Source organism: Anser anser (assembly GCF_964211835.1).
Source record: "Anser anser genome assembly, chromosome: 20".
NCBI classification, from domain to species: Eukaryota; Metazoa; Chordata; class Aves; order Anseriformes; family Anatidae; genus Anser; species Anser anser.
The window spans coordinates 10,249,410-10,265,455 of record NC_139741.1 but is presented as its reverse complement, the minus strand read 5'-3'; the positions used below and the strand labels follow the sequence as shown (position 1 = coordinate 10,265,455).

At 40.3% G+C, this 16,046-nt stretch overlaps 1 protein-coding gene and 1 long non-coding RNA gene across 6 annotated transcripts in view; one reads left to right on the top strand and one right to left on the bottom strand.

Moving 5' to 3' along the window:
- The window catches only part of AUTS2 (activator of transcription and developmental regulator AUTS2), a 761,980-nt gene that overhangs the window by 295,605 nt on the left and 450,329 nt on the right, over positions 1–16,046 (bottom strand). The gene's annotated exons all lie outside the window — the stretch shown is intronic.
- Positions 8,833–16,046, top strand: part of LOC310884559 — a 30,729-nt gene continuing 23,515 nt past the window's right edge. Inside the window, exon 1 of the long non-coding RNA XR_014574278.1 lies at positions 8,833–15,839. This is a non-coding gene — a long non-coding RNA (uncharacterized lncRNA). The remainder of the gene's footprint in view (positions 15,840–16,046) is intronic.

The window sequence follows — 16,046 nt, the reverse complement described above, 5'->3', positions numbered from 1 at the left end:
CTTCATGCACACACATAAACAAAGGAGACGATAAAGGTTAGAAGGGAAGAATCTGTGACAGCAGCTGCCAACAGTGCACTATAAACACTGTCTTCATGACAACCTACCTATGTCTTTAAAGTAAAAGATTTGGGGCATTAAGACCTCGCTAACGCACAGGATTTAATGCTTGTTTTTAAGACTTATAATAATAATAAGCTTACATATTCCACCAAGCAGCCCAAAACAGGCAACCTTTATTATCTGTTATGTCAGCTGTGCCTAAAAAAATCAAGCGAAACAGTGTGTACCCTTTAATAGTTAATCCTCTAACATGTAATTAGGCATTCACATGACAATCAGAACAGGACTATATTTCATGTTTGCCTTCCCTTTCAAAGGCTCTACTAGAGGGGCACTTACTCTGTCAAATCTGCTATAGTAATCAAAACATTGAAATTACTTCTTTCCACACTAAATATACTGGAACTGGTTGTTTGATTAAATGTAGAGCAGAGAGTGCAATTTGCTAAATTACAAGTATTCTGAACATGTAAATATAGTTTAATTACTGCAATTAAAGAAGATTACTGGAGATTGGCAGATGGGAATGTAATGCTGTTTTAATTAGAGTTTTTAATGCACTGTAACATAAGCATAATATTAACCCTTTATCCTGGAAAGGGCTGGCTAGTCTCTGAAAAAATATTCTTTGAAAAATGTACTAGAGCTAGTGTTTCATAACAAGACTTCAAGTCAATTCGCTGTAAAGTGCCAGGATAATTTGGGAGAGTTTCAGATGTTATTTGTAGTACATGCACTGCAGAATAGATACATTCTGGAGTGCAGTCAGGAAAAACCACACGAGGTGGGCACATTGTTTGTGCCCTAGATGAGGGAACGTATGAAAATACAGCGTTTGGGTAGATGGATTGTATTTCATAAAGAGTGCAATCATAGCTACATCACTAGAGATTTAAGATTCTTTCATGAAAGTTAAAGTACCTCACTCCCAAAGATTTACAAAACATGAAAAGAGAAAATGTTTCAAAATGCATTAGTTCAATTTTGAAAAACTGCTGCACAGAGACACGTTACAATATTGCCCGGGGCCTGGGTTATTACTACTCAGCCTCCAGAACAGTATTTGTTTCATAAAGTAATATTCCAGAATGTACTAAGCAATTTTTGTCATCTTGAAAACTATCACTTGCAACATTTTATCCATTTAAGTCAATAGTCCATTAGAAATTCTAATTGAAAGTTCAATACTCTGCTTCGAATCTTACAATAGAGGTTGCCTTTGGAAAGCCATTTAAAGTCTTAATCTCTTTATCATTTGGTATTTTGAAGCCTAACTTTGTTCTTGTTAGGCAGATCAATGGCATTAATTTACAAAATGGGGGAAAATGTCACCCTTCATCCTTTAAATCTCAGTGCGGCGAAGAGCAGCGTAAGCGAATCCGACCGTTGCTCTCCCATATTAGCAGAAAACGGTGCCATGGGAGGTTTGACCTACAAATTTTAATTACTGCATGAAAAATTCAGTTCCTGGAGATGAATAGAGACTTGAGGAAAAGCAGTAGTCCACCTTCTGAGTGACTGCAGAGCTTAACTCTTCAAAGGCTGCATTGGTGAATGAAGCAGCATGCACTACCTTCAATAGGTAACGGCTGTAAGGTGCAAGATCAAATTGCGCAAACAACAGAAGAAAGGAAAAGGATTTCACCTACAAAGTAGCTTTATGGGTGTCCAAAATAGATGGACATTGATATCATCATCTAAGGAAGCAAGTGTGGTGAGAATTTGTTTTGAAATGTTCCTGACTTTAAGGTAACTTTATGTTGAGCAAGTTCACTGGTGGCAAAGTCTTGGCTTTTGGAAGCCAAAGAAAGCTTTCCCATTTTATCAGCAGAGGGAGGATTTCGCCTGTGTTCTTCACCTCAAGCACCACACAAACAGAATGCAGCAGCGCCAAGCATTTTGAATCAGGGTTTCCACACCAAATCAGTGCAGGGAGGAGCAATATCAATAGAGAACTATCAAAGAATGGCTCAACATCAGCATGAACTAGGCGTTTTCCCGAGGAATTTTGAAAATCTTAGGCTATCTGCACAGAAATATTCAACAAATTTCTTGTTGTAATGCAAGTTTCCATATGCCAAGGTAAGCTGTCCTCAACAAAAGGAAAGTTATTTTGCAACTGCTTATCTCTTCTCCTTTTATCTGTCTTCCTTCACTGTCTGTCCCATGCCAGACTGGGATGTGCACATTCACGTTCTCTGAGAAACACATACAGAAACAAAATGAAAACAAAACAAAACAAAAAAAAGGTGTTATCTGTTATAATGCACATCAAGGTGCCTTCCTCTGATGGCACGGTACAGCAAAATGACTGTGGTGCTCTGCAGGTGCCATAGGTTCAAGATTGCTTTTGGAATTTTTCCATTCCAGACGTGGTAATTATTTGTGGTGGGGTGATGTGGGCTGAATAGAAAACTCTCTTGTTATCTGAACCAGAAATTAGGATGTGGATTTCTATTTCAGTGATGGCTACTTTAATGCTCATTGAGGCAGGAGGAGACAGAGAGAAAAATAAGCAGAGCAAAAAAGAACCCTCACAGCTGCAGCTCACTTGGGGTATCAGCAAATGTAAATCAGAGAAAGACAGAGCGAGCACTTGTTCCAAGTCTCCTCCTAGCTTTTTACATCCTCCCGGCCACAGCTAGTTTCAGTGCAACTTGATATCAACGCCATGGGCTTCCTGGTGACAAGCTTTAGTAGCTTCACCGCTGGTCCCCTACCTTAAGAATTAGAGAGCAACCAGAATGAAGGAAGTTGTGGAGATATTTCTGTTCTTTTTTCCTGGATTACCCTGCAGTTACATGCTAATGTCAGGTATTTTGTTTATTAGCCTAGCTTGGTTTTAATGCATCTTGGCAGACTCTGATTGAGACCTTATTGTGTGAGGTACTCCACAAATGCAGAGCAAGAGACATTCCCTGCTGTTAACAGCACACGGCACACAAAGCACGCAAGGGGAAGGGGAAGGGGAAAGGAAAAGGGGAAAGCAGAATGAAGAAATGGGAAGGAAAAGGGGATGCCTTTCCCACCGGCGTCAGTGGCGCAGCAATGGCTAGAAAGGAAGGGGAATGAGAACTCCTGAATCTCAAGTCCTGATACACAGGCTCTCAATAAGTACTTCATTTCTTAGATGAGAACTTCAGACCCTTGTTACACTTGTGCTGGCTAAGCCACTACCTGCACCCCCATTTGAAATCACAGCTTCCTCACCTGCTGACACAGTACATTATTATTCAAAACATGACAGCGGTCATTTGGATCACTACTGTGGGACATCTTGGGTGTGGTGTCTTTATAGGTTTTGGTTTGGTTTAGCCTTACCTGAAATTGGAAAGCTCTTCACTAGAGCCCACTTTAACACAGTGAACACTGACTATTTCTAACTATTAAAAGGGGTCACGTATAAGATAAGAAGCAGGATTAGACTTCCAATTTCTCCTTGTATCTGGAGTTCTAAGACTGAAGGCAGAGGCAGGAACCATCAGCTTAAAAGCTTTACACTGTATCTTAACAGCAATGTTAACCAGCATTAAGCTTGTTGGTAGAAAACTCAGAACTGTTCTCAGCTTCACCTCTAGGTACTGATAGAAATGTAAATAAATGTATGCTAGTTAACTTTTTCCTGCGTTTAGATAATTAATATTTGCTTCCATTTCAAAGTAAAAGATTTCTAATGTCAAATCATATTTCCCTCTGTTCAGAGTCTCTTAGATGACAAATTTTACTTTTAGGCGCCCTTTTAACTATTCCTATCGAGGAAGGAAAGCATTTCTAGATTGTGCAATTGCACAAGTTTCACGCAACAAATAACATTTCTATAACGCCACCATTTTGGAACAATTCTTTAGAAATTGCTGAGATCTCCTTTTGCAATGAAAGAGACCATAAGAAAAGCTCGGCATACCTTGGGACTCTGCCCCCAAACTGACAGCCTTAAGTAGGCTTTACTCCTAGCTTCAAGAAATGCATCTCGCTAGGGGTGAGAGCCTCAGTTTTAGTGCCCGAGGTGCTTCTTGAACTTCTGATTCCCCGTTGCTGCCAACTAGGGAAAACCAAGTACCTCAAGCTGAGCATCCATAAAGAGGCACATCCAAAGCCACTGATCCTTTTCAGCAAGGCTGGTGGTCTTCACATACTCTTGATTCTTGACTAGCAATGCACCCTGCTTCCTTAAACTGGAGACATTTCCCAGTATAGACGAGGCCCTGGAATTGTACCAAAATCCATCTGCGTGGGAAGGGTTAAAACAACCTGAGCAGCTAAACCCCTGCAGCTATCATATAAGCCAGCCGCTTTTAGACAAATTGAGCAAAATAGTCCTTTCAGCTCAGCAGGCACATGACTAGCCGCACAAAGGAGTCCTTCTAGAAATCCCATGAATACCCCCATTATCCTAAGGATTGAGCACAGAGCCACGCATTTCACGCCCACTGCCACCTGTGATTAGCTTTTTTACAGTTATTATGGAGTACTTTGATGGCGATGATTGTTTAAAGGCCTCAACAAGCGTGCTAATGTGACTTGAGGACTTGACTCCTTTTCATTCCCTGGTTGCTCCAGCTATCACACTAATTTACTTTAGGCAAAGGGGACAATAAAAAAAAAAAAAAACTGCTCAAAGAAATCACTTAGCATAAAATTGATTCCGTCTCTTAAAGAAACGCATGCCAGGATCCCATGTTAAAGTAAATTAGATATATGATCAAACAAAGCTAACAGCCATTTGAGCTTCGGACTCTCGTGTAGCACTTTAAGTTTTTAACAGAATCAGCCAAAGAAAAACAAAGGAAGAAGCAAAGAACGGCTACAGCCAATTGGTTTGCATGGCATTTTCCTTTGCTCTGCTGTTTTACAGTGCAAATATGAAGCAAGATGTTGGCTTCAGGGAAAATGTATTTTACTGTTTGCAAGTAGTGCTTCCAGAATGGATCACATTGTACCACAATACAAAATAAACTGATGCCAGGGGAGCAGTAAAGGGGATTGGAGCACACACGAGAAAGGGAGGGCTCTGGTGATGATGAACAAGTCAAGAGGTGTGAAGACTTTTTTCCTTTCTGCAGAGATTGTGTTGATCTTAGTCTTGCAGTTCAAATGAGCATATAGGGTTACATACATTGCAAGTGTGGAATTAAACAGCAGCCCATAACGTTTTAAATAGCAGTTTCTTTCCTCCCATTCATTGCATATGCTCAGTTGAAGCACTCAGGTATCAGTACCTAGTAGTTACGCCCCCATTTCACACTTGCATCTTTACCACGACCCACGGTGCATTTCGTTCTGTTTGCAAGGCAATTTTAGAGGCAAAGACCTAATAAATACTCAAGAAACAGACATAATTGCCCTTCAGATTTTTTTTAACTGCCTATGGAAACAGATTCATCATTCTATCCTTGCCCTGTTGTGTTGTCAACACATCCCATGGTTTCATATACATACGATACCAAGGTACTACCCAAATCTCAGACCTCCATCCTGGGAAGCTGGTGAATATGGTGCACATGTGGGCTGAACTCTGTCTTTGCAGAGGAGCAAACACTATTCTCTACTTTAAAACCAGTCATCGACATCCCCTTTTATCTTTGTCATTGGTACTGGCATAACACAATCTATGTTATCAAATTGCCTAGATGCAAAGCAAAACAGAACTTTGTAAACAGGCCATGTTCAAAAGACATCACTGTTCTACTCAAGCAGTAACCACAGCTTTGGAATAGGCTAGCGGAATTACATGTGGCACAAGTATTTTAAGTATTTTCCAGACAAAGTCAGGACTTTTGAGTAACTGAGAGCACATATGATCAGGGGTAGTTTTGGCTTTTGCAGCTGGGAAAAAAAGACAAAAAATTAGATAGCTTTTCTGAGACATAACCAATAGGATTTAGTGTGCAGTCATATGGTGCTGACTGGCACATTGCTGTTGAGTCCACCTATTGGTGAAGTTTGGGGCTCTTTGTAATAGTCTGATCCAATTTGTCTTCCTAAAATTCTAGGCTCTTGTAAGACATAACTCCTTTTTCTGCTCCCAGGGACCATACCGCTTGGCACAGTCACCAGCCTCTTCCACCACTGGCCAATCTAGGCCACAACTCAGGGAGAATGTATGTAGCTGGTGATAAAAGACAACAAAGGCTCTATTTTCCTCAGGTTAAATCCCAGTTACATTATAATTCAGTGGGAGTTTTTCCTTGACTTCAAAAGGCCAGAAGGCCAGAAGACAAGTCCTGGGAAAACAACACGATCTTAGGGGTGTCCAGAGGGCTCATAAGAATGGCTCCTTTTGGAGCAAAACTTCTCCGAGTTTAAAGCTGATCTTTCATTAGAGACCGCAAGGCCTGGTCCTCCCTAAAAAATATACCAAATAACTATTTTCACTGGAGAATTTTAAAAGGGCTGTTATTTTATGCCCTAGTCATTTCAAAGCAGATTGGGTTAGTCTAGCAAAAGCAATTTCTAAAGGAGTTACATAAAATATTTAAAGATTTATAGAACAAGCGTCCCACTTAGGGGCTCATCTAAGTTTTACTAAACATCTCTGGTTATGCCTTGCTATGTCAGCAAAAGGAGTCTGAGATTTAAATAAATAAAACCTAGTGGAATGCAATCACAAGCAGGAAAAAAATATGATACATCAAGTTACTACTGAAAGGAATATTGAGCTCTAAGTGATCTCTGTACCAACGGCTATGTTTGTCTACCCAGCTGAAAAGGAGACAGCTTTAATTTCAAGGCTGCATGTTATTTAAATAAGCTGAAATTGTTTTCAGTGATGTGAAGTGCATCCACTAAAGATAATGATCCCATTTTGGATTGGCTCTTTATTTTTTTTAACAAAGGGAGACAGGTGGATGTACTGAGCAGAAATGTAAACAGGTTTGTTTTTTTCATTAACTCCAGCAAATCATCACAGCACCTAGTTGCATGAAATTTAAATTTGCCATATTCTTTACAACTATTTCTTTTCCCTCCCTTCCTCTCTCATTAGTGTGCTATGGTCTGCTAAGGAAGGGATTTACTCCAGGAACAATGAGAGTGCCACTAGAGCTAGAAGAGCCACCCATGCTCAAGCCCAGTGGGCCAAATCCTCACCTCAAAGAAATGACCCTAAATAGTTTAGGGTCACAGATTTATCTGTCCTGAGAATTTATTCCAATTCATTTCAGTTCAGAAAGGCGTGTTAAGTAACTGCTTAATTAGATACTTAAAACTTAAAAAGGCAGACTTAAATACTTTTCTATAATAGGAATGACTGCATCCCATTCTACTGTTTCAAAGCTGAACATGAATTATTGAGAAGGGCTAAAGGGTGATGGCTAGCTTTTCCTTTCACTATTGTTCAGTCTGCTTTTTCAACTTATGTAAGCATGCAAGGAAATCTGTTGCTAAATTTCAGATGTTTTCATAGCAAAGATAAAGACGACAGCAGTCTTAACCTGGTGCTTCTGTATTTCAAAGTGTCTCCTCTCAAAAAAAGTTATGCTTCCCTCATATATTATGCTGGTGAAATCAGTTCTAACTCCAGCTGATGGCACACCAGACTGTTTTCAAAATCTTGAACTTTATGTTTAGAAGCAGAAATACAGCAGCTGCCATTATTACAGTGCAAGCTGGGACACCGATGATACGCAGTGATCAGGAAGCACATCAGATGTCAAGATTCCCCATGTCAATGCAGCATGCAGGGCACAAACATGCAAGGGTCAGCATTTTGCCCTTGAGTGAGCAAAGGTCTTACATTTGCACTTCACTTCAGTCACGTGTATGACCACATTTCAAGGTACAATATATGAGCTTAAAGTGAGACCTACTTTCTCCACTTTGAGTAACCCGATGAATCAGTGATTTAATAATGTCCATTTCTCTTTGCAAATGCCAGAGACCCACCCATACTAGTTTGAGGTTATTTGTTCATATTCAGCTCTCAAGTACTACAGTGTGAAAACGAGAAATTCGCTGTGGTTAGTGACTCGTTAGGTCAGGTGACATAAAGCCTCGTTTGGGCCTGGAGAGAAGCTGTCAGATAAAGCTTATGAACTTCGGTAAAAACTAAGTGGTGTTTTGGCAGTCCTAATTAACGGGTAACAACAAATGCACTGGATACCCAGGGCCATGTGGAGGCAGATGGAGGCATGCAACGCGTCTACCTGCAATACATCATTAATAGATGCCTGAAATTGCTGAAAGCCCCTGAATATACTGCCTGTGCCTGGTTTTTTATTACCCTACTCGAGAGTCTGCTGCACTCGTTTCGGCTCCCTGAGCCCCCCTCCATGCCAGATGACTTTCTGACCCTTTTGCAGGGTGCACAACGCGGGGCTTTGGCTTCTGACTCGCTGTGTACTACCACAAGGACAACTTCCATGGCTAGGCGACAAGCTGTTGGCAACGCTCACAGGGGAGGAAATCTCCTGGCCTGTGTCAGAGTTGCTGTTTTAGCTTTGCCAAAAGGGCATTTACAAAAGAATCATGAGTTCTTCTAATGCCACTATGTCTTCTCAGGTTAATTTATGCCTTGTTCTTTATGCCTGTTTAGTTAAGGGCATGCCGCACGTATGGAGAAAAAAAAGGTCACAAAATCACCACCTGGCTCCTGTTTTGATCTGGCTAGCAAGTGCCAGAACCTTTGAACAGCAGGTTACTAAATAATAAACAGACCATGTCTTTAAAAACACCTGGCACTTACTTCTTCTGTATCTGGTAGTAGTCCCTGGCACATGTGCCAAACTGAAACGCATGAGGCTCCCCTTTCCTTCCTCCACCCACCTAAGTACAACAAAAAAAGTACAAGAATACACAACAGCAATTAAGTTTAGTAAAAGGTTATAATCCAGCCCACCAGCAACAAGGAACATGAGGAACAACAACAAAACCCCTGTCTGAGTGGAAAAACTTCAGGAAAGGGAAGGAAAAAATAAATAAACAAGGATGAAAGAAATGCCCAGTGGCAACCATTTTCAGTGTGACCTAGTGAGCTTTCTACTTCAAACCAGTCAGATCAAGAGCTTCCCAGCGGCGTCACCTAGGGATCTGTCATTCACACATCAAGCCTTGTTCAGTCTGCCTTGTCTCATACAGACACGCTGCCAGATACAGAAATATCACGGCCTTCTTGCACGTTAAGAAAAACAAAACAAAAAACCAAACCGACTGCAACCCTGAAAATCAAGTGCGCTGACACACCACAACCCTCTTGTCCACAGAAGGGCAACGTCACAAAGTAGACCAGAAAAACAATGCAAACAGAATTGTAATGGGGTAACCATCTGCTATTAAAATGCAGCATTAAACAAGACTTCCAGTGAGCCCTTCTCACTTGTGAAGATCATGAGAGATGGAATTTAGTGGAAGGAATCAATAGCTGCCTTGGGTGCTTTGCAAACCAAGGGAGATCATCTTCTTTCAAGCCCACCATTTGGTTTCTGTGCACTTTACAGCTCACAATAGAGATAGGGTATTACTGCTTGGTTTATCAAAAAATAAAATCAGCTGCACCTTCACTATTACACATCTCTTATCATACATACGACATGCCATATTCATGTGACGTTATATGTAATTCATCCTTCAGCCTGAGAGCTGGAGAAGAAAGGTGAGAAGACAAAGAGTAATATTTGTGGGGTAGCACAAAAGATCAAGAAGCAGTTGGGAAGGGAAGAGAAAGATACTGATCACTACAGTTAGAATCTGCAATACCTGACTGAATACTCTTTTACAAATTATTTTTAAATAGCACACAGTAATCACTTGTTCAATGAGGGTTGCAATTATTTATCAATAGCAGCCACCCAGTAACTATGCTTACTTTTGTTCTAACCCATTTCCACCGTATTTGAAGTTGAAGAGTCTGGAGACGCCCTTGAGGAAAGTATCTCTAGTGTTTAGTGTATAAGCTTGGCATTTATGGTCTGAAATATCTCACTGGGTCAGGCAGCACTGATGAATCCTTGGCAATTTTCTTTTTCAAGATAGACGAATAACTCTGTAATTTCAGACCACTGCTGAGAAACTACATACACATCCTTTTTCATGAATCCATTAAACCATGGAGTGAAAATGGGCAGACATCCTTACATTTTCAACAGTTTATACAGCATTTTGCACACAAAGTAAATAGACTCAATAACAAGTGAGTAACACCCACTCTCTAAGTGAAAGTGAGACATTTTTAATTAAATAATTTATCAACCTTTAACTTGCTATTTTTGAACACTTGCTAAACAGCCATTAGATAAGTTTCATCTGAAAATTAACAAGTGCTCAGAAAGCATTTACAAAAATGCCAAGGTTGCACACTTGCATCGAAAGCACGACTGAAGATGTCATATTTGTGGAACAAGTTGCAAGTCATCTTGCATTTCTGGACAAAATATTATCTATTATCATCTGAATGTTATTACTCATAAAGAAAGATATATCTGACTCTTAGTTCCATGCAAATGCTGTGAATAAAGCCACTTGCTGATTTAAAAATACGTTGATGTTTCTAAAGCCCTCATAGATTTTTCACAGCAAGATTAACAGAAAAAAATTCCCAAGACAGTTACAGAAATACATATAGAAATTCAGCAAGATCTTTCAAGATCTTGTGGCAACATCTGTGAAGTGTATTCAGGAGTCGTCTGCTTAGATAATAGAAATGATATTATGTGACAGGTCATGAATAAGAAATATTCAGAACAATGCATATTCTGAATAGTTTGTGAAGAAAAGAAATGCTGAAATATGTTCATATAAGCCCTTCAAATAACTTGAAATTACAAAGTAATAAATAAACTAACACATTTGTTAGCATGTCATCTGTAAAGACACGATGGAACATGTGGGTAGCTAAATTATTTCCAACAAAAAATTTGCTACCAGACAAGAAAAATGTGGTCCAGCTTTAACTCAGCTGGTTTTAATTACCACTCTGTCTTGACCGAGACTGTATGGGACTTCATTCTCAGAAATGGGCTGATCCTACAGCACCTGCAGGGCTGTACAAGCCAGGACGGGGAGGCTGCATAGTGTCGCTTCAAAGAAGTCAGTGGCAGTCTGTCGGTTGCCTCCAACAGGCTCTGGAGCAGGTTGCAAATGGAGAAGCCGACTCCGAATGTCTTCCACCAGTTGGCAAACAAATGAGACATCATGTTTGTGCAGTTCAAGCATTGTTGCCAAATTCTAATAGAATCAGAGTTTCTGTAATCCCAAAAAGGGGCTATGTGATCCTTGGAAACAAGATTCTCTTGTCTGGCCTTCCATTCATTTTGTAAAACATGTTAAGTTTAATTTCAGTGCTTGGAGCTGCAGCTGGCCAAGGAGCAAAACCATATTCCTGTGTTAAAAAAAGAATTGGAAATGGATGCAAGCTGCTAAATTTTGATACTGATCTGCAGCCAACCTCCAGAGAATAGTTGGGTCAGGAGTTTTGGGTTAGATTCCACTAAACAAGTAAAACATTATTAATCATAAAAGCAGATTGTCTTGTCATTTTTTTTTTCTCAATGTAGGTAATCTTTGAGATGCAATATTACACATATTTCCTTTCCACTGAAAAACATCAGTGCACTACGCACCTCCCTCAGTAGTTATTTTGATTGGACTTAGCAATGCCAGGCAATTATCCCTGACGCTGCACCATCTGTGGAATTACGCTTTCAGGACAGTAATTTCAGGAACGAAGACATACCTGGTGTCACTCAAAGCAGCTAAGCAGACAATCTGTGAACGATCACACACATTTTCTTTTCGTGGCTAATGCCCTCCTGTGTGCCTTCCTCCCCCACCCACGACAACTTTAAGAGGCACCCACTCACTTATCTCCAACCCTGCTGGGCCCAGCCCTGCCGGTGGAACCGAAACAGGCCCAGGCCGACCCCGTCCTGCCAGCTGCTGAGCGGGACGTGCCGGGGGCAAGGCTGTTCAGACTCATCACCAACAGCACAACTTCTCCGCTCAGCTCCTCACACCAAACTGTCCAGCAGTGCTCACCACAGTTAACTGCAACTGGGCGGCCCATGACAAACTAATGAACTCTCTCCTAATTGCCGTTGCTCTCCCAGGTCACCCTGTACCCTCAGACTCTTTGGAACTTGATGCAAGGCCCGCTTCGGCCTTTGTGAGTCTTCCCTGAGAGCTGAACAAACCCTGGTCCAAATCCCCGGGAATTCAACTCCTCATACCTTCGCCTAATCAAACGAAATTCATCTTTGCTTTATCCCAACTGCCAGGCAACATTTCTCACGAGAGTTATTTTTTCCATGTGGTACATATGCCTTGCATATTTCCTATAATCCAGGAGTCAGTCAGCATTAACATGCCATCACTTGTTTATGACGTATAAATGAGGCAGTTAAAGGTGTCCGTTTTCAGAACGGTGGACAGGAGGATCACTTTTGCCATTTCCATTAAACTTTATGAGAAACATGGGGCTTGAAGCCAAATTAATTCTCCTACACCAAGCTAAAAATGAACCCCTAAATGTTATTATGCCTGCCGTGTTTGGTTTCTGTATTTACACTTCAGGCATACAGTTACTGATCAAACTAAAAGAACTGATAGTATCTATGCCAGAAAGCAAGTATTTCCCTAGGAGAAAATAGAGTATGGTATTTTACAGTATTGGATGTGAACTCTACTGTATGTAGGCATATAAAATATTTTTTAAAGCCAAATAACCAAGGTCTGCAAGCCTTAGCAGTTGTTTGAAATTTTGTTAATGAATTTTACAGAGCTGTCCAGTTATTCGAACAACATGCCCAAGGGAGAGAAGCTTCTGGAATGAAAAATGTTGTAGGCAGAAAAAACAGGGAAAGGAAGAGGTTGCAGTAAAAGCAGAGGCTGAAAAGAACCTCTGAAAAGAAAGGTAGCTCATACGCATACAGCCAGACCTCAGAGGGGATGTACTTCTGTGCATCTTCCCAAAGCCCTGGGCAGCCAGAGGGACTTCCACACCAACGAAATGGACTTTTTGGAAAATACATTTTCTCAGAGCAAGACCTCTGTGCTGCTGATAGCAATGAGTGATCCATGCAGACCAAGAGCATACTTCTTATCAAAAAAAAAAGCTTTTAATTCTCTACTCATGTCACTAAACAAGCAGTTTTATTTCATGATGCACATTTAACAGACAGGTGAACTCTGGCATCCAAAGGCTGAACAAATTCCTGCTTTCCAGCTTATACCACAATATACTGTTTTCCTCAAATATAGATTCCATTTTACATCCCCTATGTGCCTTGTCCCACAATAAAAGTTACCTTGTCTCATGTACTTTCTTAACGTTACGTTACAATATTTTTGATTATTATTTAATAATAGTGCATGATTAAAACAGCAGGTTAAAATGCTCCTTTTTCCACTACATTCAGAGTACACACAGAAATTTTCATTCCACATGCAATATTAAGTAGAATTTTCAAGTTCTCATAAAGACTATAAACATAATACAATTTTCTTGAGGTAATAAAATACAACCCTCTGAGACATTCAATTTCTTATCTAGTCATGCCTTTCATGTTGTATCTGGCTATTATTTTAGCATGCTGGATGTCTATGAGATTTCTATGTTTACAACTTATTTGACGACATGGTCTTCTTGTAACATAGTTTTCTTGTCTCGCTTAGTAAACCTCTAGTAAAAATGGCAACAGGGTTTACATTTTGTTTTAAGCCTTTCTTAAAAAAACAACCACAATGACAGATGTGTGGCAATAAGGCCTCATGCCTATCCCAGAATCTGCCTAGAATTTTATTACACTGGAGCTATTCTAGACTTCTTCAGATACTTTTGTTCGGGTTCTTGGATGGTGTCCAGCTATTGTATCTTTAATTACTGGACACTTGCTACACAGCTTGCAGAGATACTTCTTCCTATTTCCTCTGTTGTTACAAGCATCCATTTCACTTACTCTTGCTGGGAAGGGTTTGGGGCTGAATAAAAACAAGTCTGAAAATGTTTAATTGGCTTTCAGGCTAGCTTAAAAAGTCCTAACATTTTCATCTGTTCAAATCTGAACCTAGCCCAAGGTTGTATGCATACCTGTATTAAACATGAAATGCAGGACTGAAATAACAGCTAAGAAGTATGGCTGTAGTAGCAAGGCCAGGAAACTCGCAGCAAAGCTTATCTTTAGTACACATAGAGTACCCAGCAATTGCCAGGGGTGGCTGTCCTCTGAGTTTCCTCCAGCTGTGAATAATGTATTTCTGGAGCAGAATGTTCTGAACAAGAATGCAGTATTTTGATTGACACTTGTAATACAGCAACTTCTTGGAGAAATAATATTTCGCAGGTCTGTGTTTGTATGTCTGTAGGACCCCAAAGAATGACGAATTACCTCATCCTTGCCATTTTTCATCATCTCTAGAATTCTCTTCTCACTGATGCTTTCTAAATTCCTTTACAGGTCTGTACTTCAGAAAAGCAGAACATTTACTAAAACGCAAGAAACATATAATCGCTAAATTTTGTCACAAATCGATTTTAGCTGTATTGCCTTGTATTGTATTTGTTTCTGTATGAGATTTTGCAACACCAATTAAAACAAAAAGGTAGCACAGGGTAAGACTTTTGTATTTGGGCGTCATGTATTCTAATGCAATGAAACATTTAGACATGAGGTTTTAGACCAAGCCTTAATGAACACAAGTTCATTCACTACCTGAAGAACTGAGAACCTGTGTCAGATTTTGTACTCCTCCAAGTTCACAGGTGGTTGGATGCATGGATTTAAAGCAGGACCGTCTCATTTCTGGCTAACGTGAAGCACGGAGGTAAGAGGATGAAGCAACTAAGAGAAGAATCTTTTTAAGCAGCACTTAGGTCAATCCTTTTAAACTTTACTGGGGATTTACTTCAGGAGAAGCTTACCTGTGTGGTGACCAGTACTGTGCAAAACCTTTGTTACAAATGACAAACCGTGGACCAGGTTGAAAACATATTTTGTTGAACATGTGCCAATGAATGAGTGGATTTGAACTGATTAATATTTTCAGATAGAAAACATGCATAGGTTGATAACATCTGAGGTCAAAACTTTGCAATATCAAAGCATGTTTGCTGATTTTGGCAGAGTTTCTCTTTCAGATTTGGAGCTTGAAGCCTAACACAGGTTGAATGTATACAAAGCAAAAGTGGGAAAAAATAATATTTGCACAGAGCTCTGCAAACTGACCCATACTCAGTTCTAATGAGAACATAATGGTTTATCCAGCTGCAGAAGAACAGAAGCAAGAAGTGTAAGAGAAATTCCTCCACTTTCCTAATTTTAAAGATATGTTTGGATTTTAGCAGAAATGGGAGATTCTTTTTTTTTTTTTTTTCCCCTGGATGCATGCATGTGTACTTTAAAAACTGCATCACTTGCACTTTAAACTACATTAAAACATGTTTAAGCCAGAATGGAAGATATGCTTCCACTGAGAGCAATGAAAAAAAAAGAAAACCAACCCATATGACTGACTTTATAAATCTTTGGATTATACTGCAGTCTGTGGGGTATCTTCTATCTAAACTACCGTAACCCACAAGGGGATTAGAATGGATAGTCTCTCGTTCACTCGCTCCTCTGAGTCACAGCACTAGCAAATAGACCCACGGTGCAGTGTGGGCAGACAGGAAACCACTAAAGCCAGAGCAGTGATTATGTGCATGCTCTGTGAGACACATCGAGCAGTGAGCCGAAATGTTTGTGTGTGTCAGATCAATCTTTTCACTGACCAGGACAGCTGTACTCACAGGGGGATCACCAATCATCCTGCTAGGAACTGCTTCTGTCCTTCAACAGGCAATTAACGTGAGTCCATTACAGCTCCCTGGAGGCCCCTGGGGGGCTGCAAAAGGCATTGACTGAAAGGTCAGAAACCTCATGAGGACAGGAAAGAAGCTGTGCCTGGCGAAATGGAGTGGAAAGCAGTAGCTATTTGTCACCCGCTAGTAATTCAAAAAAAGAGGGGGGGTGGGGAGAGAAGGGGCTGAAGGGGGTCCAAGCGTTGTGCACAAT